At 46.9% G+C, this 25,552-nt stretch overlaps 65 non-coding genes across 65 annotated transcripts; all 65 read left to right on the top strand.

Moving 5' to 3' along the window:
• Nucleotides 1-116: 116 nt before the first annotated feature.
• Nucleotides 117-189, top strand: trnaf-gaa (transfer RNA phenylalanine (anticodon GAA)). The gene has a single exon. It is a non-coding gene; the product is annotated as a tRNA-Phe (tRNA).
• Nucleotides 190-416: 227 nt separating this feature from the next.
• On the top strand, nt 417-488 carry trnaq-cug (transfer RNA glutamine (anticodon CUG)). Its single transcript has one exon. It is a non-coding gene; the product is annotated as a tRNA-Gln (tRNA).
• Nucleotides 489-825: 337 nt separating this feature from the next.
• trnaq-cug (transfer RNA glutamine (anticodon CUG)) lies at nt 826-897 on the top strand. The gene has a single exon. It is a non-coding gene; the product is annotated as a tRNA-Gln (tRNA).
• A 756-nt stretch (nt 898-1,653) lies between these two features.
• On the top strand, nt 1,654-1,725 carry trnaq-uug (transfer RNA glutamine (anticodon UUG)). The gene has a single exon. It is a non-coding gene; the product is annotated as a tRNA-Gln (tRNA).
• Nucleotides 1,726-1,950: 225 nt separating this feature from the next.
• On the top strand, nt 1,951-2,023 carry trnaf-gaa (transfer RNA phenylalanine (anticodon GAA)). The gene has a single exon. It is a non-coding gene; the product is annotated as a tRNA-Phe (tRNA).
• A 227-nt stretch (nt 2,024-2,250) lies between these two features.
• Nucleotides 2,251-2,322, top strand: trnaq-cug (transfer RNA glutamine (anticodon CUG)). Its single transcript has one exon. It is a non-coding gene; the product is annotated as a tRNA-Gln (tRNA).
• Nucleotides 2,323-2,659: 337 nt separating this feature from the next.
• On the top strand, nt 2,660-2,731 carry trnaq-cug (transfer RNA glutamine (anticodon CUG)). The gene has a single exon. It is a non-coding gene; the product is annotated as a tRNA-Gln (tRNA).
• A 394-nt stretch (nt 2,732-3,125) lies between these two features.
• trnaf-gaa (transfer RNA phenylalanine (anticodon GAA)) lies at nt 3,126-3,198 on the top strand. The gene has a single exon. It is a non-coding gene; the product is annotated as a tRNA-Phe (tRNA).
• Nucleotides 3,199-3,487: 289 nt separating this feature from the next.
• Nucleotides 3,488-3,559, top strand: trnaq-uug (transfer RNA glutamine (anticodon UUG)). Its single transcript has one exon. It is a non-coding gene; the product is annotated as a tRNA-Gln (tRNA).
• Nucleotides 3,560-3,784: 225 nt separating this feature from the next.
• On the top strand, nt 3,785-3,857 carry trnaf-gaa (transfer RNA phenylalanine (anticodon GAA)). The gene has a single exon. It is a non-coding gene; the product is annotated as a tRNA-Phe (tRNA).
• A 227-nt stretch (nt 3,858-4,084) lies between these two features.
• Nucleotides 4,085-4,156, top strand: trnaq-cug (transfer RNA glutamine (anticodon CUG)). Its single transcript has one exon. It is a non-coding gene; the product is annotated as a tRNA-Gln (tRNA).
• Nucleotides 4,157-4,493: 337 nt separating this feature from the next.
• trnaq-cug (transfer RNA glutamine (anticodon CUG)) lies at nt 4,494-4,565 on the top strand. Its single transcript has one exon. It is a non-coding gene; the product is annotated as a tRNA-Gln (tRNA).
• Nucleotides 4,566-5,026: 461 nt separating this feature from the next.
• trnaq-uug (transfer RNA glutamine (anticodon UUG)) lies at nt 5,027-5,098 on the top strand. The gene has a single exon. It is a non-coding gene; the product is annotated as a tRNA-Gln (tRNA).
• A 525-nt stretch (nt 5,099-5,623) lies between these two features.
• Nucleotides 5,624-5,695, top strand: trnaq-cug (transfer RNA glutamine (anticodon CUG)). Its single transcript has one exon. It is a non-coding gene; the product is annotated as a tRNA-Gln (tRNA).
• A 337-nt stretch (nt 5,696-6,032) lies between these two features.
• Nucleotides 6,033-6,104, top strand: trnaq-cug (transfer RNA glutamine (anticodon CUG)). Its single transcript has one exon. It is a non-coding gene; the product is annotated as a tRNA-Gln (tRNA).
• Nucleotides 6,105-6,498: 394 nt separating this feature from the next.
• On the top strand, nt 6,499-6,571 carry trnaf-gaa (transfer RNA phenylalanine (anticodon GAA)). The gene has a single exon. It is a non-coding gene; the product is annotated as a tRNA-Phe (tRNA).
• A 290-nt stretch (nt 6,572-6,861) lies between these two features.
• On the top strand, nt 6,862-6,933 carry trnaq-uug (transfer RNA glutamine (anticodon UUG)). Its single transcript has one exon. It is a non-coding gene; the product is annotated as a tRNA-Gln (tRNA).
• Nucleotides 6,934-7,152: 219 nt separating this feature from the next.
• trnaf-gaa (transfer RNA phenylalanine (anticodon GAA)) lies at nt 7,153-7,225 on the top strand. Its single transcript has one exon. It is a non-coding gene; the product is annotated as a tRNA-Phe (tRNA).
• A 227-nt stretch (nt 7,226-7,452) lies between these two features.
• Nucleotides 7,453-7,524, top strand: trnaq-cug (transfer RNA glutamine (anticodon CUG)). The gene has a single exon. It is a non-coding gene; the product is annotated as a tRNA-Gln (tRNA).
• Nucleotides 7,525-7,861: 337 nt separating this feature from the next.
• On the top strand, nt 7,862-7,933 carry trnaq-cug (transfer RNA glutamine (anticodon CUG)). Its single transcript has one exon. It is a non-coding gene; the product is annotated as a tRNA-Gln (tRNA).
• Nucleotides 7,934-8,327: 394 nt separating this feature from the next.
• trnaf-gaa (transfer RNA phenylalanine (anticodon GAA)) lies at nt 8,328-8,400 on the top strand. The gene has a single exon. It is a non-coding gene; the product is annotated as a tRNA-Phe (tRNA).
• A 289-nt stretch (nt 8,401-8,689) lies between these two features.
• trnaq-uug (transfer RNA glutamine (anticodon UUG)) lies at nt 8,690-8,761 on the top strand. The gene has a single exon. It is a non-coding gene; the product is annotated as a tRNA-Gln (tRNA).
• A 225-nt stretch (nt 8,762-8,986) lies between these two features.
• trnaf-gaa (transfer RNA phenylalanine (anticodon GAA)) lies at nt 8,987-9,059 on the top strand. The gene has a single exon. It is a non-coding gene; the product is annotated as a tRNA-Phe (tRNA).
• Nucleotides 9,060-9,286: 227 nt separating this feature from the next.
• On the top strand, nt 9,287-9,358 carry trnaq-cug (transfer RNA glutamine (anticodon CUG)). Its single transcript has one exon. It is a non-coding gene; the product is annotated as a tRNA-Gln (tRNA).
• A 337-nt stretch (nt 9,359-9,695) lies between these two features.
• trnaq-cug (transfer RNA glutamine (anticodon CUG)) lies at nt 9,696-9,767 on the top strand. The gene has a single exon. It is a non-coding gene; the product is annotated as a tRNA-Gln (tRNA).
• Nucleotides 9,768-10,161: 394 nt separating this feature from the next.
• On the top strand, nt 10,162-10,234 carry trnaf-gaa (transfer RNA phenylalanine (anticodon GAA)). The gene has a single exon. It is a non-coding gene; the product is annotated as a tRNA-Phe (tRNA).
• Nucleotides 10,235-10,524: 290 nt separating this feature from the next.
• Nucleotides 10,525-10,596, top strand: trnaq-uug (transfer RNA glutamine (anticodon UUG)). Its single transcript has one exon. It is a non-coding gene; the product is annotated as a tRNA-Gln (tRNA).
• A 219-nt stretch (nt 10,597-10,815) lies between these two features.
• trnaf-gaa (transfer RNA phenylalanine (anticodon GAA)) lies at nt 10,816-10,888 on the top strand. The gene has a single exon. It is a non-coding gene; the product is annotated as a tRNA-Phe (tRNA).
• Nucleotides 10,889-11,115: 227 nt separating this feature from the next.
• On the top strand, nt 11,116-11,187 carry trnaq-cug (transfer RNA glutamine (anticodon CUG)). The gene has a single exon. It is a non-coding gene; the product is annotated as a tRNA-Gln (tRNA).
• Nucleotides 11,188-11,524: 337 nt separating this feature from the next.
• Nucleotides 11,525-11,596, top strand: trnaq-cug (transfer RNA glutamine (anticodon CUG)). Its single transcript has one exon. It is a non-coding gene; the product is annotated as a tRNA-Gln (tRNA).
• Nucleotides 11,597-11,990: 394 nt separating this feature from the next.
• On the top strand, nt 11,991-12,063 carry trnaf-gaa (transfer RNA phenylalanine (anticodon GAA)). Its single transcript has one exon. It is a non-coding gene; the product is annotated as a tRNA-Phe (tRNA).
• Nucleotides 12,064-12,352: 289 nt separating this feature from the next.
• trnaq-uug (transfer RNA glutamine (anticodon UUG)) lies at nt 12,353-12,424 on the top strand. Its single transcript has one exon. It is a non-coding gene; the product is annotated as a tRNA-Gln (tRNA).
• A 519-nt stretch (nt 12,425-12,943) lies between these two features.
• On the top strand, nt 12,944-13,015 carry trnaq-cug (transfer RNA glutamine (anticodon CUG)). Its single transcript has one exon. It is a non-coding gene; the product is annotated as a tRNA-Gln (tRNA).
• A 337-nt stretch (nt 13,016-13,352) lies between these two features.
• Nucleotides 13,353-13,424, top strand: trnaq-cug (transfer RNA glutamine (anticodon CUG)). Its single transcript has one exon. It is a non-coding gene; the product is annotated as a tRNA-Gln (tRNA).
• Nucleotides 13,425-13,818: 394 nt separating this feature from the next.
• On the top strand, nt 13,819-13,891 carry trnaf-gaa (transfer RNA phenylalanine (anticodon GAA)). The gene has a single exon. It is a non-coding gene; the product is annotated as a tRNA-Phe (tRNA).
• A 290-nt stretch (nt 13,892-14,181) lies between these two features.
• trnaq-uug (transfer RNA glutamine (anticodon UUG)) lies at nt 14,182-14,253 on the top strand. The gene has a single exon. It is a non-coding gene; the product is annotated as a tRNA-Gln (tRNA).
• Nucleotides 14,254-14,478: 225 nt separating this feature from the next.
• On the top strand, nt 14,479-14,551 carry trnaf-gaa (transfer RNA phenylalanine (anticodon GAA)). The gene has a single exon. It is a non-coding gene; the product is annotated as a tRNA-Phe (tRNA).
• A 227-nt stretch (nt 14,552-14,778) lies between these two features.
• On the top strand, nt 14,779-14,850 carry trnaq-cug (transfer RNA glutamine (anticodon CUG)). The gene has a single exon. It is a non-coding gene; the product is annotated as a tRNA-Gln (tRNA).
• Nucleotides 14,851-15,187: 337 nt separating this feature from the next.
• On the top strand, nt 15,188-15,259 carry trnaq-cug (transfer RNA glutamine (anticodon CUG)). The gene has a single exon. It is a non-coding gene; the product is annotated as a tRNA-Gln (tRNA).
• A 394-nt stretch (nt 15,260-15,653) lies between these two features.
• Nucleotides 15,654-15,726, top strand: trnaf-gaa (transfer RNA phenylalanine (anticodon GAA)). Its single transcript has one exon. It is a non-coding gene; the product is annotated as a tRNA-Phe (tRNA).
• Nucleotides 15,727-16,015: 289 nt separating this feature from the next.
• On the top strand, nt 16,016-16,087 carry trnaq-uug (transfer RNA glutamine (anticodon UUG)). Its single transcript has one exon. It is a non-coding gene; the product is annotated as a tRNA-Gln (tRNA).
• A 225-nt stretch (nt 16,088-16,312) lies between these two features.
• On the top strand, nt 16,313-16,385 carry trnaf-gaa (transfer RNA phenylalanine (anticodon GAA)). The gene has a single exon. It is a non-coding gene; the product is annotated as a tRNA-Phe (tRNA).
• A 227-nt stretch (nt 16,386-16,612) lies between these two features.
• On the top strand, nt 16,613-16,684 carry trnaq-cug (transfer RNA glutamine (anticodon CUG)). The gene has a single exon. It is a non-coding gene; the product is annotated as a tRNA-Gln (tRNA).
• A 337-nt stretch (nt 16,685-17,021) lies between these two features.
• Nucleotides 17,022-17,093, top strand: trnaq-cug (transfer RNA glutamine (anticodon CUG)). The gene has a single exon. It is a non-coding gene; the product is annotated as a tRNA-Gln (tRNA).
• A 394-nt stretch (nt 17,094-17,487) lies between these two features.
• trnaf-gaa (transfer RNA phenylalanine (anticodon GAA)) lies at nt 17,488-17,560 on the top strand. Its single transcript has one exon. It is a non-coding gene; the product is annotated as a tRNA-Phe (tRNA).
• Nucleotides 17,561-17,850: 290 nt separating this feature from the next.
• On the top strand, nt 17,851-17,922 carry trnaq-uug (transfer RNA glutamine (anticodon UUG)). Its single transcript has one exon. It is a non-coding gene; the product is annotated as a tRNA-Gln (tRNA).
• Nucleotides 17,923-18,147: 225 nt separating this feature from the next.
• On the top strand, nt 18,148-18,220 carry trnaf-gaa (transfer RNA phenylalanine (anticodon GAA)). Its single transcript has one exon. It is a non-coding gene; the product is annotated as a tRNA-Phe (tRNA).
• Nucleotides 18,221-18,447: 227 nt separating this feature from the next.
• Nucleotides 18,448-18,519, top strand: trnaq-cug (transfer RNA glutamine (anticodon CUG)). The gene has a single exon. It is a non-coding gene; the product is annotated as a tRNA-Gln (tRNA).
• A 337-nt stretch (nt 18,520-18,856) lies between these two features.
• Nucleotides 18,857-18,928, top strand: trnaq-cug (transfer RNA glutamine (anticodon CUG)). The gene has a single exon. It is a non-coding gene; the product is annotated as a tRNA-Gln (tRNA).
• A 756-nt stretch (nt 18,929-19,684) lies between these two features.
• Nucleotides 19,685-19,756, top strand: trnaq-uug (transfer RNA glutamine (anticodon UUG)). Its single transcript has one exon. It is a non-coding gene; the product is annotated as a tRNA-Gln (tRNA).
• Nucleotides 19,757-19,981: 225 nt separating this feature from the next.
• Nucleotides 19,982-20,054, top strand: trnaf-gaa (transfer RNA phenylalanine (anticodon GAA)). The gene has a single exon. It is a non-coding gene; the product is annotated as a tRNA-Phe (tRNA).
• Nucleotides 20,055-20,281: 227 nt separating this feature from the next.
• Nucleotides 20,282-20,353, top strand: trnaq-cug (transfer RNA glutamine (anticodon CUG)). Its single transcript has one exon. It is a non-coding gene; the product is annotated as a tRNA-Gln (tRNA).
• A 337-nt stretch (nt 20,354-20,690) lies between these two features.
• On the top strand, nt 20,691-20,762 carry trnaq-cug (transfer RNA glutamine (anticodon CUG)). Its single transcript has one exon. It is a non-coding gene; the product is annotated as a tRNA-Gln (tRNA).
• A 394-nt stretch (nt 20,763-21,156) lies between these two features.
• Nucleotides 21,157-21,229, top strand: trnaf-gaa (transfer RNA phenylalanine (anticodon GAA)). Its single transcript has one exon. It is a non-coding gene; the product is annotated as a tRNA-Phe (tRNA).
• A 289-nt stretch (nt 21,230-21,518) lies between these two features.
• trnaq-uug (transfer RNA glutamine (anticodon UUG)) lies at nt 21,519-21,590 on the top strand. Its single transcript has one exon. It is a non-coding gene; the product is annotated as a tRNA-Gln (tRNA).
• A 225-nt stretch (nt 21,591-21,815) lies between these two features.
• Nucleotides 21,816-21,888, top strand: trnaf-gaa (transfer RNA phenylalanine (anticodon GAA)). The gene has a single exon. It is a non-coding gene; the product is annotated as a tRNA-Phe (tRNA).
• Nucleotides 21,889-22,115: 227 nt separating this feature from the next.
• On the top strand, nt 22,116-22,187 carry trnaq-cug (transfer RNA glutamine (anticodon CUG)). Its single transcript has one exon. It is a non-coding gene; the product is annotated as a tRNA-Gln (tRNA).
• Nucleotides 22,188-22,524: 337 nt separating this feature from the next.
• Nucleotides 22,525-22,596, top strand: trnaq-cug (transfer RNA glutamine (anticodon CUG)). Its single transcript has one exon. It is a non-coding gene; the product is annotated as a tRNA-Gln (tRNA).
• A 461-nt stretch (nt 22,597-23,057) lies between these two features.
• Nucleotides 23,058-23,129, top strand: trnaq-uug (transfer RNA glutamine (anticodon UUG)). Its single transcript has one exon. It is a non-coding gene; the product is annotated as a tRNA-Gln (tRNA).
• A 225-nt stretch (nt 23,130-23,354) lies between these two features.
• Nucleotides 23,355-23,427, top strand: trnaf-gaa (transfer RNA phenylalanine (anticodon GAA)). Its single transcript has one exon. It is a non-coding gene; the product is annotated as a tRNA-Phe (tRNA).
• Nucleotides 23,428-23,654: 227 nt separating this feature from the next.
• On the top strand, nt 23,655-23,726 carry trnaq-cug (transfer RNA glutamine (anticodon CUG)). The gene has a single exon. It is a non-coding gene; the product is annotated as a tRNA-Gln (tRNA).
• Nucleotides 23,727-24,063: 337 nt separating this feature from the next.
• Nucleotides 24,064-24,135, top strand: trnaq-cug (transfer RNA glutamine (anticodon CUG)). Its single transcript has one exon. It is a non-coding gene; the product is annotated as a tRNA-Gln (tRNA).
• A 394-nt stretch (nt 24,136-24,529) lies between these two features.
• On the top strand, nt 24,530-24,602 carry trnaf-gaa (transfer RNA phenylalanine (anticodon GAA)). Its single transcript has one exon. It is a non-coding gene; the product is annotated as a tRNA-Phe (tRNA).
• Nucleotides 24,603-24,891: 289 nt separating this feature from the next.
• On the top strand, nt 24,892-24,963 carry trnaq-uug (transfer RNA glutamine (anticodon UUG)). Its single transcript has one exon. It is a non-coding gene; the product is annotated as a tRNA-Gln (tRNA).
• A 225-nt stretch (nt 24,964-25,188) lies between these two features.
• On the top strand, nt 25,189-25,261 carry trnaf-gaa (transfer RNA phenylalanine (anticodon GAA)). The gene has a single exon. It is a non-coding gene; the product is annotated as a tRNA-Phe (tRNA).
• The last annotated feature ends 291 nt before the right edge of the window (nt 25,262-25,552 follow it).

Here is a 25,552-nt window from a genome sequence, read left to right as displayed (position 1 = left end):
AACTGATGTCAGAGAGTAGAGTCCTTAATTCTGTGAATACTAAACAACCCTGTCTTTCTGGCCATCGACGTCTGCATTTCTGCAATTTTGATCACTTGCCTGCATACGGCGTTCGAGCCGAAATAGCTCAGTTGGGAGAGCGTTAGACTGAAGATCTAATGGTCCCTGGTTCGATCCCGGGTTTCGGCAAGCGGAGCTTCGGATCCTCCAAAGCGTCCTTGTGAAGGAGGTTTTTTCCATGTTGTCAGACATCATGCCTACTTGCATCACAAGTTCCTGGCTTACTGTTAGTGTCAACAAGAATGAAATTGACCAAAGTGGAAGCAGCTCACTCATATATAGCTGTAAATCTTTACAATAACACTCCTGTCAGTTTTCGCTCCTCAGTCGTACTCTCAGTGGCTGACGCTTGCAGAGGTTCCATGGTGTAACGGTTAGCACTCTGGACTCTGAATCCAGCGATCCGAGTTCAAATCTCGGTGGGACCTGCTGCTCGGTTTCCTTTGCTAGAGTCTCGGAGCAGCTGCCTTAACCGCGTGACGGAGCAATCCTGTTAACACCCGCTGATCTGGGCCGAATTGTAATTCTGTTAAAACGTTTCCACCCACATGCAAGGGAACCTTCTCTACAGAGTGTGAAGTGCTGGAATCTTGCGCTAAAATGCAAACTTGTGCTTCATTTCATACAATTCCCACTTTGTGATATTTGGTTCCTCTCAAGACGTTTTACTCCTCGTGAACGGAGTAATTAAATCTTACCCATTGTTGCCGCAGCTTGCAAATTAAGAATTAGGAATTGTGATGCGAACGTTCCCGAAGGGTCGGAGGTTCCATGGTGTAATGGTTAGCACTCTGGACTCTGAATCCAGCGATCCGAGTTCAAATCTCGGTGGGACCTACTCTTAGTGTTTCCTTCTGCCAATCTTTCAAGGTATGTTTTTGGGACGCCAAACATCAACTGAGTGAACAGCGATTGCCCGCTTGGTATCAGAGATTCGCTATGTATTGCAAGCGTGGCTAAACTAACAAGAAAGAGCCCTCGCGGCACAACGTAGACCGCATCGTTCACAAGCAAGGAAGCAAACTGAAGTTTGGTGTCATGTAGGGCGCGCTTTCTAAGAAACTTGTACAATCAAAAGAATTTTGAAGGTAGCATTTGCTAATTGTGGTGGTGAAACTTGGCAATGTCTCCTGTGAAGCCATTTTTGTTGTTCCAACAAATCTACTTTAGGCGTCCAATGTAGGTCCGAACTTCTCCGACCGTGACCGTGACCGCCGCGTGTTTCTTTTATGCCGAAATAGCTCAGTTGGGAGAGCGTTAGACTGAAGATCTAAAGGTCTCTGGTTCGATCCCGGGTTTCGGCAGACTCAGAGACCTGACTTTGCATTAGGTTTTTAACGGCTGACAATTCAATGTCTCGCATTGTTTTTTGGAATGGTTACCTTGAGCTACTGCAATGCCCTTCATTCTGAGTGTCTTCCAGTGAAAATCTATACAATCATCAATTAGACAGAGTTCTGCTCTCTCGAGTTCACTCGGGTCCCGCTCCTCTCAAGATTCCCCCCTCGTGCTCTGACAGAGATCATCCCTGTCACGGACACCTGGAGTGACCGTCTTGGGGCTTTGGTTGGGAAAGCGAAAAAGCTTCTCAGCGGTTCCATGGTGTAATGGTTAGCACTCTGGACTTTGAATCCAGTGATCCGAGTTCAAATCTCGGTGGAACCTAGTGTTTGATGCATGTGAACCTAGCCTTTCGTGACTGCCCTCTGTTATATGAAAATGGAAAAAGGTATAATAGGCCAAACCACAGGGATGTAACCACGTTGAGGAACCGAACTGATGTCAGAGAGTAGAGTCCTTAATTCTGTGAATACTAAACAAACCTGTCTTTCTGGCCATCGACGTCTGCATTTCTGCAATTTTGATCACTTGCCTGCGTACGGCGTTCGAGCCGAAATAGCTCAGTTGGGAGAGCGTTAGACTGAAGATCTAAAGGTCCCTGGTTCGATCCCGGGTTTCGGCAAGCGGAGCTTCGGATCCTCCAAAGCGTCCTTGTGAAGGAGGTTTTTTCCATGTTGTCAGACATCATGCCTACTTGCATCACAAGTTCCTGGCTCACTGTTAGTGTCAACAAGAATGAAATTGACCAAAGTGGAAGCAGCTCACTCATATATAGCTGTAAATCTTTACAATAACACTCCTGTCAGTTTTCGCTCCTCAGTCGTACTCTCAGTGGCTGACGCTCGCAGAGGTTCCATGGTGTAACGGTTAGCACTCTGGACTCTGAATCCAGCGATCCGAGTTCAAATCTCGGTGGGACCTGCTGCTCGGTTTCCTTTGCTAGAGTCTCGGAGCAGCTGCCTTAACCGCGTGACGGAGCAATCCTGTTAACACCCGCTGATCTGGGCCGAATTGTAATTCTGTTAAAACGTTTCCACCCACATGCAAGGGAACCTTCTCTACAGAGTGTGAAGTGCTGGAATCTTGCGCTAAAATGCAAACTTGTGCTTCATTTCATACAATTCCCACTTTGTGATATTTGGTTCCTCTCAAGACGTTTTACTCCTCGTGAACGGAGTAATTAAATCTTACCCATTGTTGCCGCAGCTTGCAAATTAAGAATTAGGAATTGTGATGCGAACGCTCCCGAAGGGTCAGAGGTTCCATGGTGTAATGGTTAGCACTCTGGACTCTGAATCCAGCGATCCGAGTTCAAATCTCGGTGGGACCTACTCTTAGTGTTTCCTTCTGCCAATCTTTCAAGGTATGTTTTTGGGACGCCAAACATCAACTGAGTGAACAGCGATTGCCCGCTTGGTATCAGAGATTCGCTATGTATTGCAAGCGTGGCTAAACTAACAAGAAAGAGCCCTCGCGGCACAACGTAGACCGCATCGTTCACAAGCAAGGAAGCAAACTGAAGTTTGGTGTCATGTAGGGCGCGCTTTCTAAGAAACTTGTACAATCAAAAGAATTTTGAAGGTAGCATTTGCTAATTGTGGTGGTGAAACTTGGCAATGTCTCCTGTGAAGCCATTTTTGTTGTTCCAACAAATCTACTTTAGGCGTCCAATGTAGGTCCGAACTTCTCCGACCGTGACCGTGACCGCCGCGTGTTTCTTTTATGCCGAAATAGCTCAGTTGGGAGAGCGTTAGACTGAAGATCTAAAGGTCCCTGGTTCGATCCCGGGTTTCGGCAGACTCAGAGACCTGACTTTGCATTAGGTTTTTAACGGCTGACAATTCAATGTCTCGCATTGTTTTTTGGAATGGTTACCTTGAGCTACTGCAATGCCCTTCATTCTGAGTGTCTTCCAGTGAAAATCTATACAATCATCAATTAGACAGAGTTCTGCTCTCTCGAGTTCACTCGGGTCCCGCTCCTCTCAAGATTCCCCCCTCGTGCTCTGACAGAGATCATCCCTGTCACGGACACCTGGAGTGACCGTCTTGGGGCTTTGGTTGGGAAAGCGAAAAAGCTTCTCAGCGGTTGCATGGTGTAATGGTTAGCACTCTGGACTTTGAATCCAGTGATCCGAGTTCAAATCTCGGTGGAACCTAGTGTTTGATGCATGTGAACCTAGCCTTTCGTGACTGCCCTCTGTTATATGAAAATGGAAAAAGGTATAATAGGCCAAACCACAGGGATGTAACCACGTTGAGGAACCGAACTGATGTCAGAGAGTAGAGTCCTTAATTCTGTGAATACTAAACAAACCTGTCTTTCTGGCCATCGACGTCTGCATTTCTGCAATTTTGATCACTTGCCTGCGTACGGCGTTCGAGCCGAAATAGCTCAGTTGGGAGAGCGTTAGACTGAAGATCTAAAGGTCCCTGGTTCGATCCCGGGTTTCGGCAAGCGGAGCTTCGGATCCTCCAAAGCGTCTTTGTGAAGGAGGTTTTTTCCATGTTGTCAGACATCATGCCTACTTGCATCACAAGTTCCTGGCTCACTGTTAGTGTCAACAAGAATGAAATTGACCAAAGTGGAAGCAGCTCACTCATATATAGCTGTAAATCTTTACAATAACACTCCTGTCAGTTTTCGCTCCTCAGTCGTACTCTCAGTGGCTGACGCTTGCAGAGGTTCCATGGTGTAACGGTTAGCACTCTGGACTCTGAATCCAGCGATCAGAGTTCAAATCTCGGTGGGACCTGCTGCTCGGTTTCCTTTGCTAGAGTCTCGGAGCAGCTGCCTTAACCGCGTGACGGAGCAATCCTGTTAACACCCGCTGATCTGGGCCGAATTGTAATTCTGTTAAAACGTTTCCACCCACATGCAAGGGAACCTTCTCTACAGAGTGTGAAGTGCTGGAATCTTGCGCTAAAATGCAAACTTGTGCTTCATTTCATACAATTCCCACTTTGTGATATTTGGTTCCTCTCAAGACGTTTTACTCCTCGTGAACGGAGTAATTAAATCTTACCCATTGTTGCCGCAGCTTGCAAATTAAGAATTAGGAATTGTGATGCGAACGCTCCCGAAGGGTCGGAGGTTCCATGGTGTAATGGTTAGCACTCTGGACTCTGAATCCAGCGATCCGAGTTCAAATCTCGGTGGGACCTACTCTTAGTGTTTCCTTCTGCCAATCTTTCAAGGTATGTTTTTGGGACGCCAAACATCAACTGAGTGAACAGCGATTGCCCGCTTGGTATCAGAGATTCGCTATGTATTGCAAGCGTGGCTAAACTAACAAGAAAGAGCCCTCGCGGCACAACGTAGACCGCATCGTTCACAAGCAAGGAAGCAAACTGAAGTTTGGTGTCATGTAGGGCGCGCTTTCTAAGAAACTTGTACAATCAAAAGAATTTTGAAGGTAGCTACTGCAATGCCCTTCATTCTGAGTGTCTTCCAGTGAAAAATCTATACAATCATCAATTAGACAGAGTTCTGCTCTCTCGAGTTCACTCGGGTCCCGCTCCTCTCAAGATTCCCCCCTCGTGCTCTGACAGAGATCATCCCTGTCACGGACACCTGGAGTGACCGTCTTGGGGCTTTGGTTGGGAAAGCGAAAAAGCTTCTCAGCGGTTCCATGGTGTAATGGTTAGCACTCTGGACTTTGAATCCAGTGATCCGAGTTCAAATCTCGGTGGAACCTAGTGTTTGATGCATGTGAACCTAGCCTTTCGTGACTGCCCTCTGTTATATGAAAATGGAAAAAGGTATAATAGGCCAAACCACAGGGATGTAACCACGTTGAGGAACCGAACTGATGTCAGAGAGTAGAGTCCTTAATTCTGTGAATACTAAACAACCCTGTCTTTCTGGCCATCGACGTCTGCATTTCTGCAATTTTGATCACTTGCCTGCATACGGCGTTCGAGCCGAAATAGCTCAGTTGGGAGAGCGTTAGACTGAAGATCTAAAGGTCCCTGGTTCGATCCCGGGTATCGGCAAGCGGAGCTTCGGATCCTCCAAAGCGTCCTTGTGAAGGAGGTTTTTTCCATGTTGTCAGACATCATGCCTACTTGCATCACAAGTTCCTGGCTCACTGTTAGTGTCAACAAGAATGAAATTGACCAAAGTGGAAGCAGCTCACTCATATATAGCTGTAAATCTTTACAATAACACTCCTGTCAGTTTTCGCTCCTCAGTCGTACTCTCAGTGGCTGACGCTTGCAGAGGTTCCATGGTGTAACGGTTAGCACTCTGGACTCTGAATCCAGCGATCCGAGTTCAAATCTCGGTGGGACCTGCTGCTCGGTTTCCTTTGCTAGAGTCTCGGAGCAGCTGCCTTAACCGCGTGACGGAGCAATCCTGTTAACACCCGCTGATCTGGGCCGAATTGTAATTCTGTTAAAACGTTTCCACCCACATGCAAGGGAACCTTCTCTACAGAGTGTGAAGTGCTGGAATCTTGCGCTAAAATGCAAACTTGTGCTTCATTTCATACAATTCCCACTTTGTGATATTTGGTTCCTCTCAAGACGTTTTACTCCTCGTGAACGGAGTAATTAAATCTTACCCATTGTTGCCGCAGCTTGCAAATTAAGAATTAGGAATTGTGATGCGAACGCTCCCGAAGGGTCGGAGGTTCCATGGTGTAATGGTTAGCACTCTGGACTCTGAATCCAGCGATCCGAGTTCAAATCTCGGTGGGACCTACTCTTAGTGTTTCCTTCTGCCAATCTTTCAAGGTATGTTTTTGGGACGCCAAACATCAACTGAGTGAACAGCGATTGCCCGCTTGGTATCAGAGATTCGCTATGTATTGCAAGCGTGGCTAAACTAACAAGAAAGAGCCCTCGCGGCACAACGTAGACCGCATCGTTCACAAGCAAGGAAGCAAACTGAAGTTTGGTGTCATGTAGGGCGCGCTTTCTAAGAAACTTGTACAATCAAAAGAATTTTGAAGGTAGCATTTGCTAATTGTGGTGGTGAAACTTGGCAATGTCTCCTGTGAAGCCATTTTTGTTGTTCCAACAAATCTACTTTAGGCGTCCAATGTAGGTCCGAACTTCTCCGACCGTGACCGTGACCGCCGGGTGTTTCTTTTATGCCGAAATAGCTCAGTTGGGAGAGCGTTAGACTGAAGATCTAAAGGTCCCTGGTTCGATCCCGGGTTTCGGCAGACTCAGAGACCTGACTTTGCATTAGGTTTTTAACGGCTGACAATTCAATGTCTCGCATTGTTTTTTGGAATGGTTACCTTGAGCTACTGCAATGCCCTTCATTCTGAGTGTCTTCCAGTGAAAAATCTATACAATCATCAATTAGACAGAGTTCTGCTCTCTCGAGTTCACTCGGGTCCCGCTCCTCTCAAGATTCCCCCCTCGTGCTCTGACAGAGATCATCCCTGTCACGGACACCTGGAGTGACCGTCTTGGGGCTTTGGTTGGGAAAGCGAAAAAGCTTCTCAGCGGTTCCATGGTGTAATGGTTAGCACTCTGGACTTTGAATCCAGTGATCCGAGTTCAAATCTCGGTGGAACCTAGTGTTTGATGCATGTGAACCTAGCCTTTCGTGACTGCCCTCTGTTATATGGAAAAAGGTATAATAGGCCAAACCACAGGGATGTAACCACGTTGAGGAACCGAACTGATGTCAGAGAGTAGAGTCCTTAATTCTGTGAATACTAAACAACCCTGTCTTTCTGGCCATCGACGTCTGCATTTCTGCAATTTTGATCACTTGCCTGCATATGGCGTTCGAGCCGAAATAGCTCAGTTGGGAGAGCGTTAGACTGAAGATCTAAAGGTCCCTGGTTCAATCCCGGGTTTCGGCAAGCGGAGCTTCGGATCCTCCAAAGCGTCCTTGTGAAGGAGGTTTTTTCCATGTTGTCAGACATCATGCCTACTTGCATCACAAGTTCCTGGCTCACTGTTAGTGTCAACAAGAATGAAATTGACCAAAGTGGAAGCAGCTCACTCATATATAGCTGTAAATCTTTACAATAACACTCCTGTCAGTTTTCGCTCCTCAGTCGTACTCTCAGTGGCTGACGCTTGCAGAGGTTCCATGGTGTAACGGTTAGCACTCTGGACTCTGAATCCAGCGATCCGAGTTCAAATCTCGGTGGGACCTGCTGCTCGGTTTCCTTTGCTAGAGTCTCGGAGCAGCTGCCTTAACCGCGTGACGGAGCAATCCTGTTAACACCCGCTGATCTGGGCCGAATTGTAATTCTGTTAAAACGTTTCCACCCACATGCAAGGGAACCTTCTCTACAGAGTGTGAAGTGCTGGAATCTTGCGCTAAAATGCAAACTTGTGCTTCATTTCATACAATTCCCACTTTGTGATATTTGGTTCCTCTCAAGACGTTTTACTCCTCGTGAACGGAGTAATTAAATCTTACCCATTGTTGCCGCAGCTTGCAAATTAAGAATTAGGAATTGTGATGCGAACGCTCCTGAAGGGTCGGAGGTTCCATGGTGTAATGGTTAGCACTCTGGACTCTGAATCCAGCGATCCGAGTTCAAATCTCGGTGGGACCTACTCTTAGTGTTTCCTTCTGCCAATCTTTCAAGGTATGTTTTTGGGACGCCAAACATCAACTGAGTGAACAGCGATTGCCCGCTTGGTATCAGAGATTCGCTATGTATTGCAAGCGTGGCTAAACTAACAAGAAAGAGCCCTCGCGGCACAACGTAGACCGCATCGTTCACAAGCAAGGAAGCAAACTGAAGTTTGGTGTCATGTAGGGCGCGCTTTCTAAGAAACTTGTACAATCAAAAGAATTTTGAAGGTAGCATTTGCTAATTGTGGTGGTGAAACTTGGCAATGTCTCCTGTGAAGCCATTTTTGTTGTTCCAACAAATCTACTTTAGGCGTCCAATGTAGGTCCGAACTTCTCCGACCGTGACCGTGACCGCCGCGTGTTTCTTTTATGCCGAAATAGCTCAGTTGGGAGAGCGTTAGACTGAAGATCTAAAGGTCCCTGGTTCGATCCCGGGTTTCGGCAGACTCAGAGACCTGACTTTGCATTAGGTTTTTAACGGCTGACAATTCAATGTCTCGCATTGTTTTTTGGAATGGTTACCTTGAGCTACTGCAATGCCCTTCATTCTGAGTGTCTTCCAGTGAAAATCTATACAATCATCAATTAGACAGAGTTCTGCTCTCTCGAGTTCACTCGGGTCCCGCTCCTCTCAAGATTCCCCCCTCGTGCTCTGACAGAGATCATCCCTGTCACGGACACCTGGAGTGACCGTCTTGGGGCTTTGGTTGGGAAAGCGAAAAAGCTTCTCAGCGGTTCCATGGTGTAATGGTTAGCACTCTGGACTTTGAATCCAGTGATCCGAGTTCAAATCTCGGTGGAACCTAGTGTTTGATGCATGTGAACCTAGCCTTTCGTGACTGCCCTCTGTTATATGAAAATGGAAAAAGGTATAATAGGCCAAACCACAGGGATGTAACCACGTTGAGGAACCGAACTGATGTCAGAGAGTAGAGTCCTTAATTCTGTGAATACTAAACAACCCTGTCTTTCTGGCCATCGACGTCTGCATTTCTGCAATTTTGATCACTTGCCTGCGTACGGCGTTCGAGCCGAAATAGCTCAGTTGGGAGAGCGTTAGACTGAAGATCTAAAGGTCCCTGGTTCGATCCCGGGTTTCGGCAAGCGGAGCTTCGGATCCTCCAAAGCGTCCTTGTGAAGGAGGTTTTTTCCATGTTGTCAGACATCATGCCTACTTGCATCACAAGTTCCTGGCTCACTGTTAGTGTCAACAAGAATGAAATTGACCAAAGTGGAAGCAGCTCACTCATATATAGCTGTAAATCTTTACAATAACACTCCTGTCAGTTTTCGCTCCTCAGTCGTACTCTCAGTGGCTGACGCTCGCAGAGGTTCCATGGTGTAACGGTTAGCACTCTGGACTCTGAATCCAGCGATCCGAGTTCAAATCTCGGTGGGACCTACTGCTCGGTTTCCTTTGCTAGAGTCTCGGAGCAGCTGCCTTAACCGCGTGACGGAGCAATCCTGTTAACACCCGCTGATCTGGGCCGAATTGTAATTCTGTTAAAACGTTTCCACCCACATGCAAGGGAACCTTCTCTACAGAGTGTGAAGTGCTGGAATCTTGCGCTAAAATGCAAACTTGTGCTTCATTTCATACAATTCCCACTTTGTGATATTTGGTTCCTCTCAAGACGTTTTACTCCTCGTGAACGGAGTAATTAAATCTTACCCATTGTTGCCGCAGCTTGCAAATTAAGAATTAGGAATTGTGATGCGAACGCTCCCGAAGGGTAAGAGGTTCCATGGTGTAATGGTTAGCACTCTGGACTCTGAATCCAGCGATCCGAGTTCAAATCTCGGTGGGACCTACTCTTAGTGTTTCCTTCTGCCAATCTTTCAAGGTATGTTTTTGGGACGCCAAACATCAACTGAGTGAACAGCGATTGCCCGCTTGGTATCAGAGATTCGCTATGTATTGCAAGCGTGGCTAAACTAACAAGAAAGAGCCCTCGCGGCACAACGTAGACCGCATCGTTCACAAGCAAGGAAGCAAACTGAAGTTTGGTGTCATGTAGGGCGCGCTTTCTAAGAAACTTGTACAATCAAAAGAAATTTGAAGGTAGCATTTGCTAATTGTGGTGGTGAAACTTGGCAATGTCTCCTGTGAAGCCATTTTTGTTGTTCCAACAAATCTACTTTAGGCGTCCAATGTAGGTCCGAACTTCTCCGACCGTGACCGTGACCGCCGCGTGTTTCCTTTATGCCGAAATAGCTCAGTTGGGAGAGCGTTAGACTGAAGATCTAAAGGTCCCTGGTTCGATTCCGGGTTTCGGCAGACTCAGAGACCTGACTTTGCATTAGGTTTTTAACGGCTGACAATTCAATGTCTCGCATTGTTTTTTGGAATGGTTACCTTGAGCTACTGCAATGCCCTTCATTCTGAGTGTCTTCCAGTGAAAAATCTATACAATCATCAATTAGACAGAGTTCTGCTCTCTCGAGTTCACTCGGGTCCCGCTCCTCTCAAGATTCCCCCCTCGTGCTCTGACAGAGATCATCCCTGTCACGGACACCTGGAGTGACCGTCTTGGGGCTTTGGTTGGGAAAGCGAAAAAGCTTCTCAGCGGTTCCATGGTGTAATGGTTAGCACTCTGGACTTTGAATCCAGTGATCCGAGTTCAAATCTCGGTGGAACCTAGTGTTTGATGCATGTGAACCTAGCCTTTCGTGACTGCCCTCTGTTATATGGAAAAAGGTATAATAGGCCAAACCACAGGGATGTAACCACGTTGAGGAACCGAACTGATGTCAGAGAGTAGAGTCCTTAATTCTGTGAATACTAAACAACCCTGTCTTTCTGGCCATCGACGTCTGCATTTCTGCAATTTTGATCACTTGCCTGCATACGGCGTTCGAGCCGAAATAGCTCAGTTGGGAGAGCGTTAGACTGAAGATCTAAAGGTCCCTGGTTCGATCCCGGGTTTCGGCAAGCGGAGCTTCGGATCCTCCAAAGCGTCCTTGTGAAGGAGGTTTTTTCCATGTTGTCAGACATCATGCCTACTTGCATCACAAGTTCCTGGCTTACTGTTAGTGTCAACAAGAATGAAATTGACCAAAGTGGAAGCAGCTCACTCATATATAGCTGTAAATCTTTACAATAACACTCCTGTCAGTTTTCGCTCCTCAGTCGTACTCTCAGTGGCTGACGCTTGCAGAGGTTCCATGGTGTAACGGTTAGCACTCTGGACTCTGAATCCAGCGATCCGAGTTCAAATCTCGGTGGGACCTACTGCTCGGTTTCCTTTGCTAGAGTCTCGGAGCAGCTGCCTTAACCGCGTGACGGAGCAATCCTGTTAACACCCGCTGATCTGGGCCGAATTGTAATTCTGTTAAAACGTTTCCACCCACATGCAAGGGAACCTTCTCTACAGAGTGTGAAGTGCTGGAATCTTGCGCTAAAATGCAAACTTGTGCTTCATTTCATACAATTCCCACTTTGTGATATTTGGTTCCTCTCAAGACGTTTTACTCCTCGTGAACGGAGTAATTAAATCTTACCCATTGTTGCCGCAGCTTGCAAATTAAGAATTAGGAATTGTGATGCGAACGCTCCCGAAGGGTCAGAGGTTCCATGGTGTAATGGTTAGCACTCTGGACTCTGAATCCAGCGATCCGAGTTCAAATCTCGGTGGGACCTACTCTTAGTGTTTCCTTCTGCCAATCTTTCAAGGTATGTTTTTGGGACGCCAAACATCAACTGAGTGAACAGCGATTGCCCGCTTGGTATCAGAGATTCGCTATGTATTGCAAGCGTGGCTAAACTAACAAGAAAGAGCCCTCGCGGCACAACGTAGACCGCATCGTTCACAAGCAAGGAAGCAAACTGAAGTTTGGTGTCATGTAGGGCGCGCTTTCTAAGAAACTTGTACAATCAAAAGAATTTTGAAGGTAGCATTTGCTAATTGTGGTGGTGAAACTTGGCAATGTCTCCTGTGAAGCCATTTTTGTTGTTCCAACAAATCTACTTTAGGCGTCCAATGTAGGTCCGAACTTCTCCGACCGTGACCGTGACCGCCGCGTGTTTCTTTTATGCCGAAATAGCTCAGTTGGGAGAGCGTTAGACTGAAGATCTAAAGGTCCCTGGTTCGATCCCGGGTTTCGGCAGACTCAGAGACCTGACTTTGCATTAGGTTTTTAACGGCTGACAATTCAATGTCTCGCATTGTTTTTTGGAATGGTTACCTTGAGCTACTGCAATGCCCTTCATTCTGAGTGTCTTCCAGTGAAAATCTATACAATCATCAATTAGACAGAGTTCTGCTCTCTCGAGTTCACTCGGGTCCCGCTCCTCTCAAGATTCCCCCCTCGTGCTCTGACAGAGATCATCCCTGTCACGGACACCTGGAGTGACCGTCTTGGGGCTTTGGTTGGGAAAGCGAAAAAGCTTCTCAGCGGTTCCATGGTGTAATGGTTAGCACTCTGGACTTTGAATCCAGTGATCCGAGTTCAAATCTCGGTGGAACCTAGTGTTTGATGCATGTGAACCTAGCCTTTCGTGACTGCCCTCTGTTATATGGAAAAAGGTATAATAGGCCAAACCACAGGGATGTAACCACGTTGAGGAACCGAACTGATGTCAGAGAGTAGAGTCCTTAATTCTGTGAATACTAAACAAACCTGTCTTTCTGGCCATCGACGTCTGCATTTCTGCAATTTTGATCACTTGCCTGCGTACGGCGTTCGAGCCGAAATAGCTCAGTTGGGAGAGCGTTAGACTGAAGATCTATAGGTCCCTGGTTCGATCCCGGGTTTCGGCAAGCGGAGCTTCGGATCCTCCAAAGCGTCCTTGTGAAGGAGGTTTTTTCCATGTTGTCAGACATCATGCCTACTTGCATCACAAGTTCCTGGCTCACTGTTAGTGTCAACAAGAATGAAATTGACCAAAGTGGAAGCAGCTCACTCATATATAGCTGTAAATCTTTACAATAACACTCCTGTCAGTTTTCGCTCCTCAGTCGTACTCTCAGTGGCTGACGCTCGCAGAGGTTCCATGGTGTAACGGTTAGCACTCTGGACTCTGAATCCAGCGATCCGAGTTCAAATCTCGGTGGGACCTACTGCTCGGTTTCCTTTGCTAGAGTCTCGGAGCAGCTGCCTTAACCGCGTGACGGAGCAATCCTGTTAACACCCGCTGATCTGGGCCGAATTGTAATTCTGTTAAAACGTTTCCACCCACATGCAAGGGAACCTTCTCTACAGAGTGTGAAGTGCTGGAATCTTGCGCTAAAATGCAAACTTGTGCTTCATTTCATACAATTCCCACTTTGTGATATTTGGTTCCTCTCAAGACGTTTTACTCCTCGTGAACGGAGTAATTAAATCTTACCCATTGTTGCCGCAGCTTGCAAATTAAGAATTAGGAATTGTGATGCGAACGCTCCCGAAGGGTAAGAGGTTCCATGGTGTAATGGTTAGCACTCTGGACTCTGAATCCAGCGATCCGAGTTCAAATCTCGGTGGGACCTACTCTTAGTGTTTCCTTCTGCCAATCTTTCAAGGTATGTTTTTGGGACGCCAAACATCAACTGAGTGAACAGCGATTGCCCGCTTGGTATCAGAGATTCGCTATGTATTGCAAGCGTGGCTAAACTAACAAGAAAGAGCCCTCGCGGCACAACGTAGACCGCATCGTTCACAAGCAAGGAAGCAAACTGAAGTTTGGTGTCATGTAGGGCGCGCTTTCTAAGAAACTTGTACAATCAAAAGAATTTTGAAGGTAGCATTTGCTAATTGTGGTGGTGAAACTTGGCAATGTCTCCTGTGAAGCCATTTTTGTTGTTCCAACAAATCTACTTTAGGCGTCCAATGTAGGTCCGAACTTCTCCGACCGTGACCGTGACCGCCGCGTGTTTCCTTTATGCCGAAATAGCTCAGTTGGGAGAGCGTTAGACTGAAGATCTAAAGGTCCCTGGTTCGATTCCGGGTTTCGGCAGACTCAGAGACCTGACTTTGCATTAGGTTTTTAACGGCTGACAATTCAATGTCTCGCATTGTTTTTTGGAATGGTTACCTTGAGCTACTGCAATGCCCTTCATTCTGAGTGTCTTCCAGTGAAAAATCTATACAATCATCAATTAGACAGAGTTCTGCTCTCTCGAGTTCACTCGGGTCCCGCTCCTCTCAAGATTCCCCCCTCGTGCTCTGACAGAGATCATCCCTGTCACGGACACCTGGAGTGACCGTCTTGGGGCTTTGGTTGGGAAAGCGAAAAAGCTTCTCAGCGGTTCCATGGTGTAATGGTTAGCACTCTGGACTTTGAATCCAGTGATCCGAGTTCAAATCTCGGTGGAACCTAGTGTTTGATGCATGTGAACCTAGCCTTTCGTGACTGCCCTCTGTTATATGAAAATGGAAAAAGGTATAATAGGCCAAACCACAGGGATGTAACCACGTTGAGGAACCGAACTGATGTCAGAGAGTAGAGTCCTTAATTCTGTGAATACTAAACAACCCTGTCTTTCTGGCCATCGACGTCTGCATTTCTGCAATTTTGATCACTTGCCTGCATACGGCGTTCGAGCCGAAATAGCTCAGTTGGGAGAGCGTTAGACTGAAGATCTAATGGTCCCTGGTTCGATCCCGGGTTTCGGCAAGCGGAGCTTCGGATCCTCCAAAGCGTCCTTGTGAAGGAGGTTTTTTCCATGTTGTCAGACATCATGCCTACTTGCATCACAAGTTCCTGGCTTACTGTTAGTGTCAACAAGAATGAAATTGACCAAAGTGGAAGCAGCTCACTCATATATAGCTGTAAATCTTTACAATAACACTCCTGTCAGTTTTCGCTCCTCAGTCGTACTCTCAGTGGCTGACGCTTGCAGAGGTTCCATGGTGTAACGGTTAGCACTCTGGACTCTGAATCCAGCGATCCGAGTTCAAATCTCGGTGGGACCTGCTGCTCGGTTTCCTTTGCTAGAGTCTCGGAGCAGCTGCCTTAACCGCGTGACGGAGCAATCCTGTTAACACCCGCTGATCTGGGCCGAATTGTAATTCTGTTAAAACGTTTCCACCCACATGCAAGGGAACCTTCTCTACAGAGTGTGAAGTGCTGGAATCTTGCGCTAAAATGCAAACTTGTGCTTCATTTCATACAATTCCCACTTTGTGATATTTGGTTCCTCTCAAGACGTTTTACTCCTCGTGAACGGAGTAATTAAATCTTACCCATTGTTGCCGCAGCTTGCAAATTAAGAATTAGGAATTGTGATGCGAACGTTCCCGAAGGGTCGGAGGTTCCATGGTGTAATGGTTAGCACTCTGGACTCTGAATCCAGCGATCCGAGTTCAAATCTCGGTGGGACCTACTCTTAGTGTTTCCTTCTGCCAATCTTTCAAGGTATGTTTTTGGGACGCCAAACATCAACTGAGTGAACAGCGATTGCCCGCTTGGTATCAGAGATTCGCTATGTATTGCAAGCGTGGCTAAACTAACAAGAAAGAGCCCTCGCGGCACAACGTAGACCGCATCGTTCACAAGCAAGGAAGCAAACTGAAGTTTGGTGTCATGTAGGGCGCGCTTTCTAAGAAACTTGTACAATCAAAAGAATTTTGAAGGTAGCATTTGCTAATTGTGGTGGTGAAACTTGGCAATGTCTCCTGTGAAGCCATTTTTGTTGTTCCAACAAATCTACTTTAGGCGTCCAATGTAGGTCCGAACTTCTCCGACCGTGACCGTGACCGCCGCGTGTTTCTTTTATGCCGAAATAGCTCAGTTGGGAGAGCGTTAGACTGAAGATCTAAAGGTCCCTGGTTCGATCCCGGGTTTCGGCAGACTCAGAGACCTGACTTTGCATTAGGTTTTTAACGGCTGACAATTCAATGTCTCGCATTGTTTTTTGGAATGGTTACCTTGAGCTACTGCAATGCCCTTCATTCTGAGTGTCTTCCAGTGAAAATCTATACAATCATCAATTAGACAGAGTTCTGCTCTCTCGAGTTCACTCGGGTCCCGCTCCTCTCAAGATTCCCCCCTCGTGCTCTGACAGAGATCATCCCTGTCACGGACACCTGGAGTGACCGTCTTGGGGCTTTGGTTGGGAAAGCGAAAAAGCTTCTCAGCGGTTCCATGGTGTAATGGTTAGCACTCTGGACTTTGAATCCAGTGATCCGAGTTCAAATCTCGGTGGAACCTAGTGTTTGATGCATGTGAACCTAGCCTTTCGTGACTGCCCTCTGTTATATGAAAATGGAAAAAGGTATAATAGGCCAAACCACAGGGATGTAACCACGTTGAGGAACCGAACTGATGTCAGAGAGTAGAGTCCTTAATTCTGTGAATACTAAACAAACCTGTCTTTCTGGCCATCGACGTCTGCATTTCTGCAATTTTGATCACTTGCCTGCGTACGGCGTTCGAGCCGAAATAGCTCAGTTGGGAGAGCGTTAGACTGAAGATCTAAAGGTCCCTGGTTCGATCCCGGGTTTCGGCAAGCGGAGCTTCGGATCCTCCAAAGCGTCCTTGTGAAGGAGGTTTTTTCCATGTTGTCAGACATCATGCCTACTTGCATCACAAGTTCCTGGCTCACTGTTAGTGTCAACAAGAATGAAATTGACCAAAGTGGAAGCAGCTCACTCATATATAGCTGTAAATCTTTACAATAACACTCCTGTCAGTTTTCGCTCCTCAGTCGTACTCTCAGTGGCTGACGCTTGCAGAGGTTCCATGGTGTAACGGTTAGCACTCTGGACTCTGAATCCAGCGATCCGAGTTCAAATCTCGGTGGGACCTGCTGCTCGGTTTCCTTTGCTAGAGTCTCGGAGCAGCTGCCTTAACCGCGTGACGGAGCAATCCTGTTAACACCCGCTGATCTGGGCCGAATTGTAATTCTGTTAAAACGTTTCCACCCACATGCAAGGGAACCTTCTCTACAGAGTGTGAAGTGCTGGAATCTTGCGCTAAAATGCAAACTTGTGCTTCATTTCATACAATTCCCACTTTGTGATATTTGGTTCCTCTCAAGACGTTTTACTCCTCGTGAACGGAGTAATTAAATCTTACCCATTGTTGCCGCAGCTTGCAAATTAAGAATTAGGAATTGTGATGCGAACGCTCCCGAAGGGTCAGAGGTTCCATGGTGTAATGGTTAGCACTCTGGACTCTGAATCCAGCGATCCGAGTTCAAATCTCGGTGGGACCTACTCTTAGTGTTTCCTTCTGCCAATCTTTCAAGGTATGTTTTTGGGACGCCAAACATCAACTGAGTGAACAGCGATTGCCCGCTTGGTATCAGAGATTCGCTATGTATTGCAAGCGTGGCTAAACTAACAAGAAAGAGCCCTCGCGGCACAACGTAGACCGCATCGTTCACAAGCAAGGAAGCAAACTGAAGTTTGGTGTCATGTAGGGCGCGCTTTCTAAGAAACTTGTACAATCAAAAGAATTTTGAAGGTAGCATTTGCTAATTGTGGTGGTGAAACTTGGCAATGTCTCCTGTGAAGCCATTTTTGTTGTTCCAACAAATCTACTTTAGGCGTCCAATGTAGGTCCGAACTTCTCCGACCGTGACCGTGACCGCCGCGTGTTTCTTTTATGCCGAAATAGCTCAGTTGGGAGAGCGTTAGACTGAAGATCTAAAGGTCCCTGGTTCGATCCCGGGTTTCGGCAGACTCAGAGACCTGACTTTGCATTAGGTTTTTAACGGCTGACAATTCAATGTCTCGCATTGTTTTTTGGAATGGTTACCTTGAGCTACTGCAATGCCCTTCATTCTGAGTGTCTTCCAGTGAAAAATCTATACAATCATCAATTAGACAGAGTTCTGCTCTCTCGAGTTCACTCGGGTCCCGCTCCTCTCAAGATTCCCCCCTCGTGCTCTGACAGAGATCATCCCTGTCACGGACACCTGGAGTGACCGTCTTGGGGCTTTGGTTGGGAAAGCGAAAAAGCTTCTCAGCGGTTCCATGGTGTAATGGTTAGCACTCTGGACTTTGAATCCAGTGATCCGAGTTCAAATCTCGGTGGAACCTAGTGTTTGATGCATGTGAACCTAGCCTTTCGTGACTGCCCTCTGTTATATGAAAATGGAAAAAGGTATAATAGGCCAAACCACAGGGATGTAACCACGTTGAGGAACCGAACTGATGTCAGAGAGTAGAGTCCTTAATTCTGTGAATACTAAACAACCCTGTCTTTCTGGCCATCGACGTCTGCATTTCTGCAATTTTGATCACTTGCCTGCATACGGCGTTCGAGCCGAAATAGCTCAGTTGGGAGAGCGTTAGACTGAAGATCTAATGGTCCCTGGTTCGATCCCGGGTTTCGGCAAGCGGAGCTTCGGATCCTCCAAAGCGTCCTTGTGAAGGAGGTTTTTTCCATGTTGTCAGACATCATGCCTACTTGCATCACAAGTTCCTGGCTTACTGTTAGTGTCAACAAGAATGAAATTGACCAAAGTGGAAGCAGCTCACTCATATATAGCTGTAAATCTTTACAATAACACTCCTGTCAGTTTTCGCTCCTCAGTCGTACTCTCAGTGGCTGACGCTTGCAGAGGTTCCATGGTGTAACGGTTAGCACTCTGGACTCTGAATCCAGCGATCCGAGTTCAAATCTCGGTGGGACCTGCTGCTCGGTTTCCTTTGCTAGAGTCTCGGAGCAGCTGCCTTAACCGCGTGACGGAGCAATCCTGTTAACACCCGCTGATCTGGGCCGAATTGTAATTCTGTTAAAACGTTTCCACCCACATGCAAGGGAACCTTCTCTACAGAGTGTGAAGTGCTGGAATCTTGCGCTAAAATGCAAACTTGTGCTTCATTTCATACAATTCCCACTTTGTGATATTTGGTTCCTCTCAAGACGTTTTACTCCTCGTGAACGGAGTAATTAAATCTTACCCATTGTTGCCGCAGCTTGCAAATTAAGAATTAGGAATTGTGATGCGAACGTTCCCGAAGGGTCGGAGGTTCCATGGTGTAATGGTTAGCACTCTGGACTCTGAATCCAGCGATCCGAGTTCAAATCTCGGTGGGACCTACTCTTAGTGTTTCCTTCTGCCAATCTTTCAAGGTATGTTTTTGGGACGCCAAACATCAACTGAGTGAACAGCGATTGCCCGCTTGGTATCAGAGATTCGCTATGTATTGCAAGCGTGGCTAAACTAACAAGAAAGAGCCCTCGCGGCACAACGTAGACCGCATCGTTCACAAGCAAGGAAGCAAACTGAAGTTTGGTGTCATGTAGGGCGCGCTTTCTAAGAAACTTGTACAATCAAAAGAATTTTGAAGGTAGCATTTGCTAATTGTGGTGGTGAAACTTGGCAATGTCTCCTGTGAAGCCATTTTTGTTGTTCCAACAAATCTACTTTAGGCGTCCAATGTAGGTCCGAACTTCTCCGACCGTGACCGTGACCGCCGCGTGTTTCTTTTATGCCGAAATAGCTCAGTTGGGAGAGCGTTAGACTGAAGATCTAAAGGTCTCTGGTTCGATCCCGGGTTTCGGCAGACTCAGAGACCTGACTTTGCATTAGGTTTTTAACGGCTGACAATTCAATGTCTCGCATTGTTTTTTGGAATGGTTACCTTGAGCTACTGCAATGCCCTTCATTCTGAGTGTCTTCCAGTGAAAATCTATACAATCATCAATTAGACAGAGTTCTGCTCTCTCGAGTTCACTCGGGTCCCGCTCCTCTCAAGATTCCCCCCTCGTGCTCTGACAGAGATCATCCCTGTCACGGACACCTGGAGTGACCGTCTTGGGGCTTTGGTTGGGAAAGCGAAAAAGCTTCTCAGCGGTTCCATGGTGTAATGGTTAGCACTCTGGACTTTGAATCCAGTGATCCGAGTTCAAATCTCGGTGGAACCTAGTGTTTGATGCATGTGAACCTAGCCTTTCGTGACTGCCCTCTGTTATATGAAAATGGAAAAAGGTATAATAGGCCAAACCACAGGGATGTAACCACGTTGAGGAACCGAACTGATGTCAGAGAGTAGAGTCCTTAATTCTGTGAATACTAAACAAACCTGTCTTTCTGGCCATCGACGTCTGCATTTCTGCAATTTTGATCACTTGCCTGCGTACGGCGTTCGAGCCGAAATAGCTCAGTTGGGAGAGCGTTAGACTGAAGATCTAAAGGTCCCTGGTTCGATCCCGGGTTTCGGCAAGCGGAGCTTCGGATCCTCCAAAGCGTCCTTGTGAAGGAGGTTTTTTCCATGTTGTCAGACATCATGCCTACTTGCATCACAAGTTCCTGGCTCACTGTTAGTGTCAACAAGAATGAAATTGACCAAAGTGGAAGCAGCTCACTCATATATAGCTGTAAATCTTTACAATAACACTCCTGTCAGTTTTCGCTCCTCAGTCGTACTCTCAGTGGCTGACGCTTGCAGAGGTTCCATGGTGTAACGGTTAGCACTCTGGACTCTGAATCCAGCGATCCGAGTTCAAATCTCGGTGGGACCTGCTGCTCGGTTTCCTTTGCTAGAGTCTCGGAGCAGCTGCCTTAACCGCGTGACGGAGCAATCCTGTTAACACCCGCTGATCTGAGCCGAATTGTAATTCTGTTAAAACGTTTCCACCCACATGCAAGGGAACCTTCTCTACAGAGTGTGAAGTGCTGGAATCTTGCGCTAAAATGCAAACTTGTGCTTCATTTCATACAATTCCCACTTTGTGATATTTGGTTCCTCTCAAGACGTTTTACTCCTCGTGAACGGAGTAATTAAATCTTACCCATTGTTGCCGCAGCTTGCAAATTAAGAATTAGGAATTGTGATGCGAACGCTCCCGAAGGGTCAGAGGTTCCATGGTGTAATGGTTAGCACTCTGGACTCTGAATCCAGCGATCCGAGTTCAAATCTCGGTGGGACCTACTCTTAGTGTTTCCTTCTGCCAATCTTTCAAGGTATGTTTTTGGGACGCCAAACATCAACTGAGTGAACAGCGATTGCCCGCTTGGTATCAGAGATTCGCTATGTATTGCAAGCGTGGCTAAACTAACAAGAAAGAGCCCTCGCGGCACAACGTAGACCGCATCGTTCACAAGCAAGGAAGCAAACTGAAGTTTGGTGTCATGTAGGGCGCGCTTTCTAAGAAACTTGTACAATCAAAAGAATTTTGAAGGTAGCATTTGCTAATTGTGGTGGTGAAACTTGGCAATGTCTCCTGTGAAGCCATTTTTGTTGTTCCAACAAATCTACTTTAGGCGTCCAATGTAGGTCCGAACTTCTCCGACCGTGACCGTGACCGCCGCGTGTTTCTTTTATGCCGAAATAGCTCAGTTGGGAGAGCGTTAGACTGAAGATCTAAAGGTCCCTGGTTCGATCCCGGGTTTCGGCAGACTCAGAGACCTGACTTTGCATTAGGTTTTTAACGGCTGACAATTCAATGTCTCGCATTGTTTTTTGGAATGGTTACCTTGAGCTACTGCAATGCCCTTCATTCTGAGTGTCTTCCAGTGAAAATCTATACAATCATCAATTAGACAGAGTTCTGCTCTCTCGAGTTCACTCGGGTCCCGCTCCTCTCAAGATTCCCCCCTCGTGCTCTGACAGAGATCATCCCTGTCACGGACACCTGGAGTGACCGTCTTGGGGCTTTGGTTGGGAAAGCGAAAAAGCTTCTCAGCGGTTGCATGGTGTAATGGTTAGCACTCTGGACTTTGAATCCAGTGATCCGAGTTCAAATCTCGGTGGAACCTAGTGTTTGATGCATGTGAACCTAGCCTTTCGTGACTGCCCTCTGTTATATGAAAATGGAAAAAGGTATAATAGGCCAAACCACAGGGATGTAACCACGTTGAGGAACCGAACTGATGTCAGAGAGTAGAGTCCTTAATTCTGTGAATACTAAACAAACCTGTCTTTCTGGCCATCGACGTCTGCATTTCTGCAATTTTGATCACTTGCCTGCGTACGGCGTTCGAGCCGAAATAGCTCAGTTGGGAGAGCGTTAGACTGAAGATCTAAAGGTCCCTGGTTCGATCCCGGGTTTCGGCAAGCGGAGCTTCGGATCCTCCAAAGCGTCTTTGTGAAGGAGGTTTTTTCCATGTTGTCAGACATCATGCCTACTTGCATCACAAGTTCCTGGCTCACTGTTAGTGTCAACAAGAATGAAATTGACCAAAGTGGAAGCAGCTCACTCATATATAGCTGTAAATCTTTACAATAACACTCCTGTCAGTTTTCGCTCCTCAGTCGTACTCTCAGTGGCTGACGCTTGCAGAGGTTCCATGGTGTAACGGTTAGCACTCTGGACTCTGAATCCAGCGATCAGAGTTCAAATCTCGGTGGGACCTGCTGCTCGGTTTCCTTTGCTAGAGTCTCGGAGCAGCTGCCTTAACCGCGTGACGGAGCAATCCTGTTAACACCCGCTGATCTGGGCCGAATTGTAATTCTGTTAAAACGTTTCCACCCACATGCAAGGGAACCTTCTCTACAGAGTGTGAAGTGCTGGAATCTTGCGCTAAAATGCAAACTTGTGCTTCATTTCATACAATTCCCACTTTGTGATATTTGGTTCCTCTCAAGACGTTTTACTCCTCGTGAACGGAGTAATTAAATCTTACCCATTGTTGCCGCAGCTTGCAAATTAAGAATTAGGAATTGTGATGCGAACGCTCCCGAAGGGTCGGAGGTTCCATGGTGTAATGGTTAGCACTCTGGACTCTGAATCCAGCGATCCGAGTTCAAATCTCGGTGGGACCTACTCTTAGTGTTTCCTTCTGCCAATCTTTCAAGGTATGTTTTTGGGACGCCAAACATCAACTGAGTGAACAGCGATTGCCCGCTTGGTATCAGAGATTCGCTATGTATTGCAAGCGTGGCTAAACTAACAAGAAAGAGCCCTCGCGGCACAACGTAGACCGCATCGTTCACAAGCAAGGAAGCAAACTGAAGTTTGGTGTCATGTAGGGCGCGCTTTCTAAGAAACTTGTACAATCAAAAGAATTTTGAAGGTAGCTACTGCAATGCCCTTCATTCTGAGTGTCTTCCAGTGAAAAATCTATACAATCATCAATTAGACAGAGTTCTGCTCTCTCGAGTTCACTCGGGTCCCGCTCCTCTCAAGATTCCCCCCTCGTGCTCTGACAGAGATCATCCCTGTCACGGACACCTGGAGTGACCGTCTTGGGGCTTTGGTTGGGAAAGCGAAAAAGCTTCTCAGCGGTTCCATGGTGTAATGGTTAGCACTCTGGACTTTGAATCCAGTGATCCGAGTTCAAATCTCGGTGGAACCTAGTGTTTGATGCATGTGAACCTAGCCTTTCGTGACTGCCCTCTGTTATATGAAAATGGAAAAAGGTATAATAGGCCAAACCACAGGGATGTAACCACGTTGAGGAACCGAACTGATGTCAGAGAGTAGAGTCCTTAATTCTGTGAATACTAAACAACCCTGTCTTTCTGGCCATCGACGTCTGCATTTCTGCAATTTTGATCACTTGCCTGCATACGGCGTTCGAGCCGAAATAGCTCAGTTGGGAGAGCGTTAGACTGAAGATCTAATGGTCCCTGGTTCGATCCCGGGTTTCGGCAAGCGGAGCTTCGGATCCTCCAAAGCGTCCTTGTGAAGGAGGTTTTTTCCATGTTGTCAGACATCATGCCTACTTGCATCACAAGTTCCTGGCTTACTGTTAGTGTCAACAAGAATGAAATTGACCAAAGTGGAAGCAGCTCACTCATATATAGCTGTAAATCTTTACAATAACACTCCTGTCAGTTTTCGCTCCTCAGTCGTACTCTCAGTGGCTGACGCTTGCAGAGGTTCCATGGTGTAACGGTTAGCACTCTGGACTCTGAATCCAGCGATCCGAGTTCAAATCTCGGTGGGACCTGCTGCTCGGTTTCCTTTGCTAGAGTCTCGGAGCAGCTGCCTTAACCGCGTGACGGAGCAATCCTGTTAACACCCGCTGATCTGGGCCGAATTGTAATTCTGTTAAAACGTTTCCACCCACATGCAAGGGAACCTTCTCTACAGAGTGTGAAGTGCTGGAATCTTGCGCTAAAATGCAAACTTGTGCTTCATTTCATACAATTCCCACTTTGTGATATTTGGTTCCTCTCAAGACGTTTTACTCCTCGTGAACGGAGTAATTAAATCTTACCCATTGTTGCCGCAGCTTGCAAATTAAGAATTAGGAATTGTGATGCGAACGTTCCCGAAGGGTCGGAGGTTCCATGGTGTAATGGTTAGCACTCTGGACTCTGAATCCAGCGATCCGAGTTCAAATCTCGGTGGGACCTACTCTTAGTGTTTCCTTCTGCCAATCTTTCAAGGTATGTTTTTGGGACGCCAAACATCAACTGAGTGAACAGCGATTGCCCGCTTGGTATCAGAGATTCGCTATGTATTGCAAGCGTGGCTAAACTAACAAGAAAGAGCCCTCGCGGCACAACGTAGACCGCATCGTTCACAAGCAAGGAAGCAAACTGAAGTTTGGTGTCATGTAGGGCGCGCTTTCTAAGAAACTTGTACAATCAAAAGAATTTTGAAGGTAGCATTTGCTAATTGTGGTGGTGAAACTTGGCAATGTCTCCTGTGAAGCCATTTTTGTTGTTCCAACAAATCTACTTTAGGCGTCCAATGTAGGTCCGAACTTCTCCGACCGTGACCGTGACCGCCGCGTGTTTCTTTTATGCCGAAATAGCTCAGTTGGGAGAGCGTTAGACTGAAGATCTAAAGGTCCCTGGTTCGATCCCGGGTTTCGGCAGACTCAGAGACCTGACTTTGCATTAGGTTTTTAACGGCTGACAATTCAATGTCTCGCATTGTTTTTTGGAATGGTTACCTTGAGCTACTGCAATGCCCTTCATTCTGAGTGTCTTCCAGTGAAAATCTATACAATCATCAATTAGACAGAGTTCTGCTCTCTCGAGTTCACTCGGGTCCCGCTCCTCTCAAGATTCCCCCCTCGTGCTCTGACAGAGATCATCCCTGTCACGGACACCTGGAGTGACCGTCTTGGGGCTTTGGTTGGGAAAGCGAAAAAGCTTCTCAGCGGTTCCATGGTGTAATGGTTAGCACTCTGGACTTTGAATCCAGTGATCCGAGTTCAAATCTCGGTGGAACCTAGTGTTTGATGCATGTGAACCTAGCCTTTCGTGACTGCCCTCTGTTATATGAAAATGGAAAAAGGTATAATAGGCCAAACCACAGGGATGTAACCACGTTGAGGAACCGAACTGATGTCAGAGAGTAGAGTCCTTAATTCTGTGAATACTAAACAAACCTGTCTTTCTGGCCATCGACGTCTGCATTTCTGCAATTTTGATCACTTGCCTGCGTACGGCGTTCGAGCCGAAATAGCTCAGTTGGGAGAGCGTTAGACTGAAGATCTAAAGGTCCCTGGTTCGATCCCGGGTTTCGGCAAGCGGAGCTTCGGATCCTCCAAAGCGTCCTTGTGAAGGAGGTTTTTTCCATGTTGTCAGACATCATGCCTACTTGCATCACAAGTTCCTGGCTCACTGTTAGTGTCAACAAGAATGAAATTGACCAAAGTGGAAGCAGCTCACTCATATATAGCTGTAAATCTTTACAATAACACTCCTGTCAGTTTTCGCTCCTCAGTCGTACTCTCAGTGGCTGACGCTTGCAGAGGTTCCATGGTGTAACGGTTAACACTCTGGACTCTGAATCCAGCGATCAGAGTTCAAATCTCGG

Source organism: Hoplias malabaricus, chromosome 2, assembly GCF_029633855.1.
Source record: "Hoplias malabaricus isolate fHopMal1 chromosome 2, fHopMal1.hap1, whole genome shotgun sequence".
NCBI lineage: Eukaryota > Metazoa > Chordata > Actinopteri > Characiformes > Erythrinidae > Hoplias > Hoplias malabaricus.
Note: the sequence above shows the minus strand (reverse complement) of the source record. Positions and strands in the feature narration are given on the sequence as shown.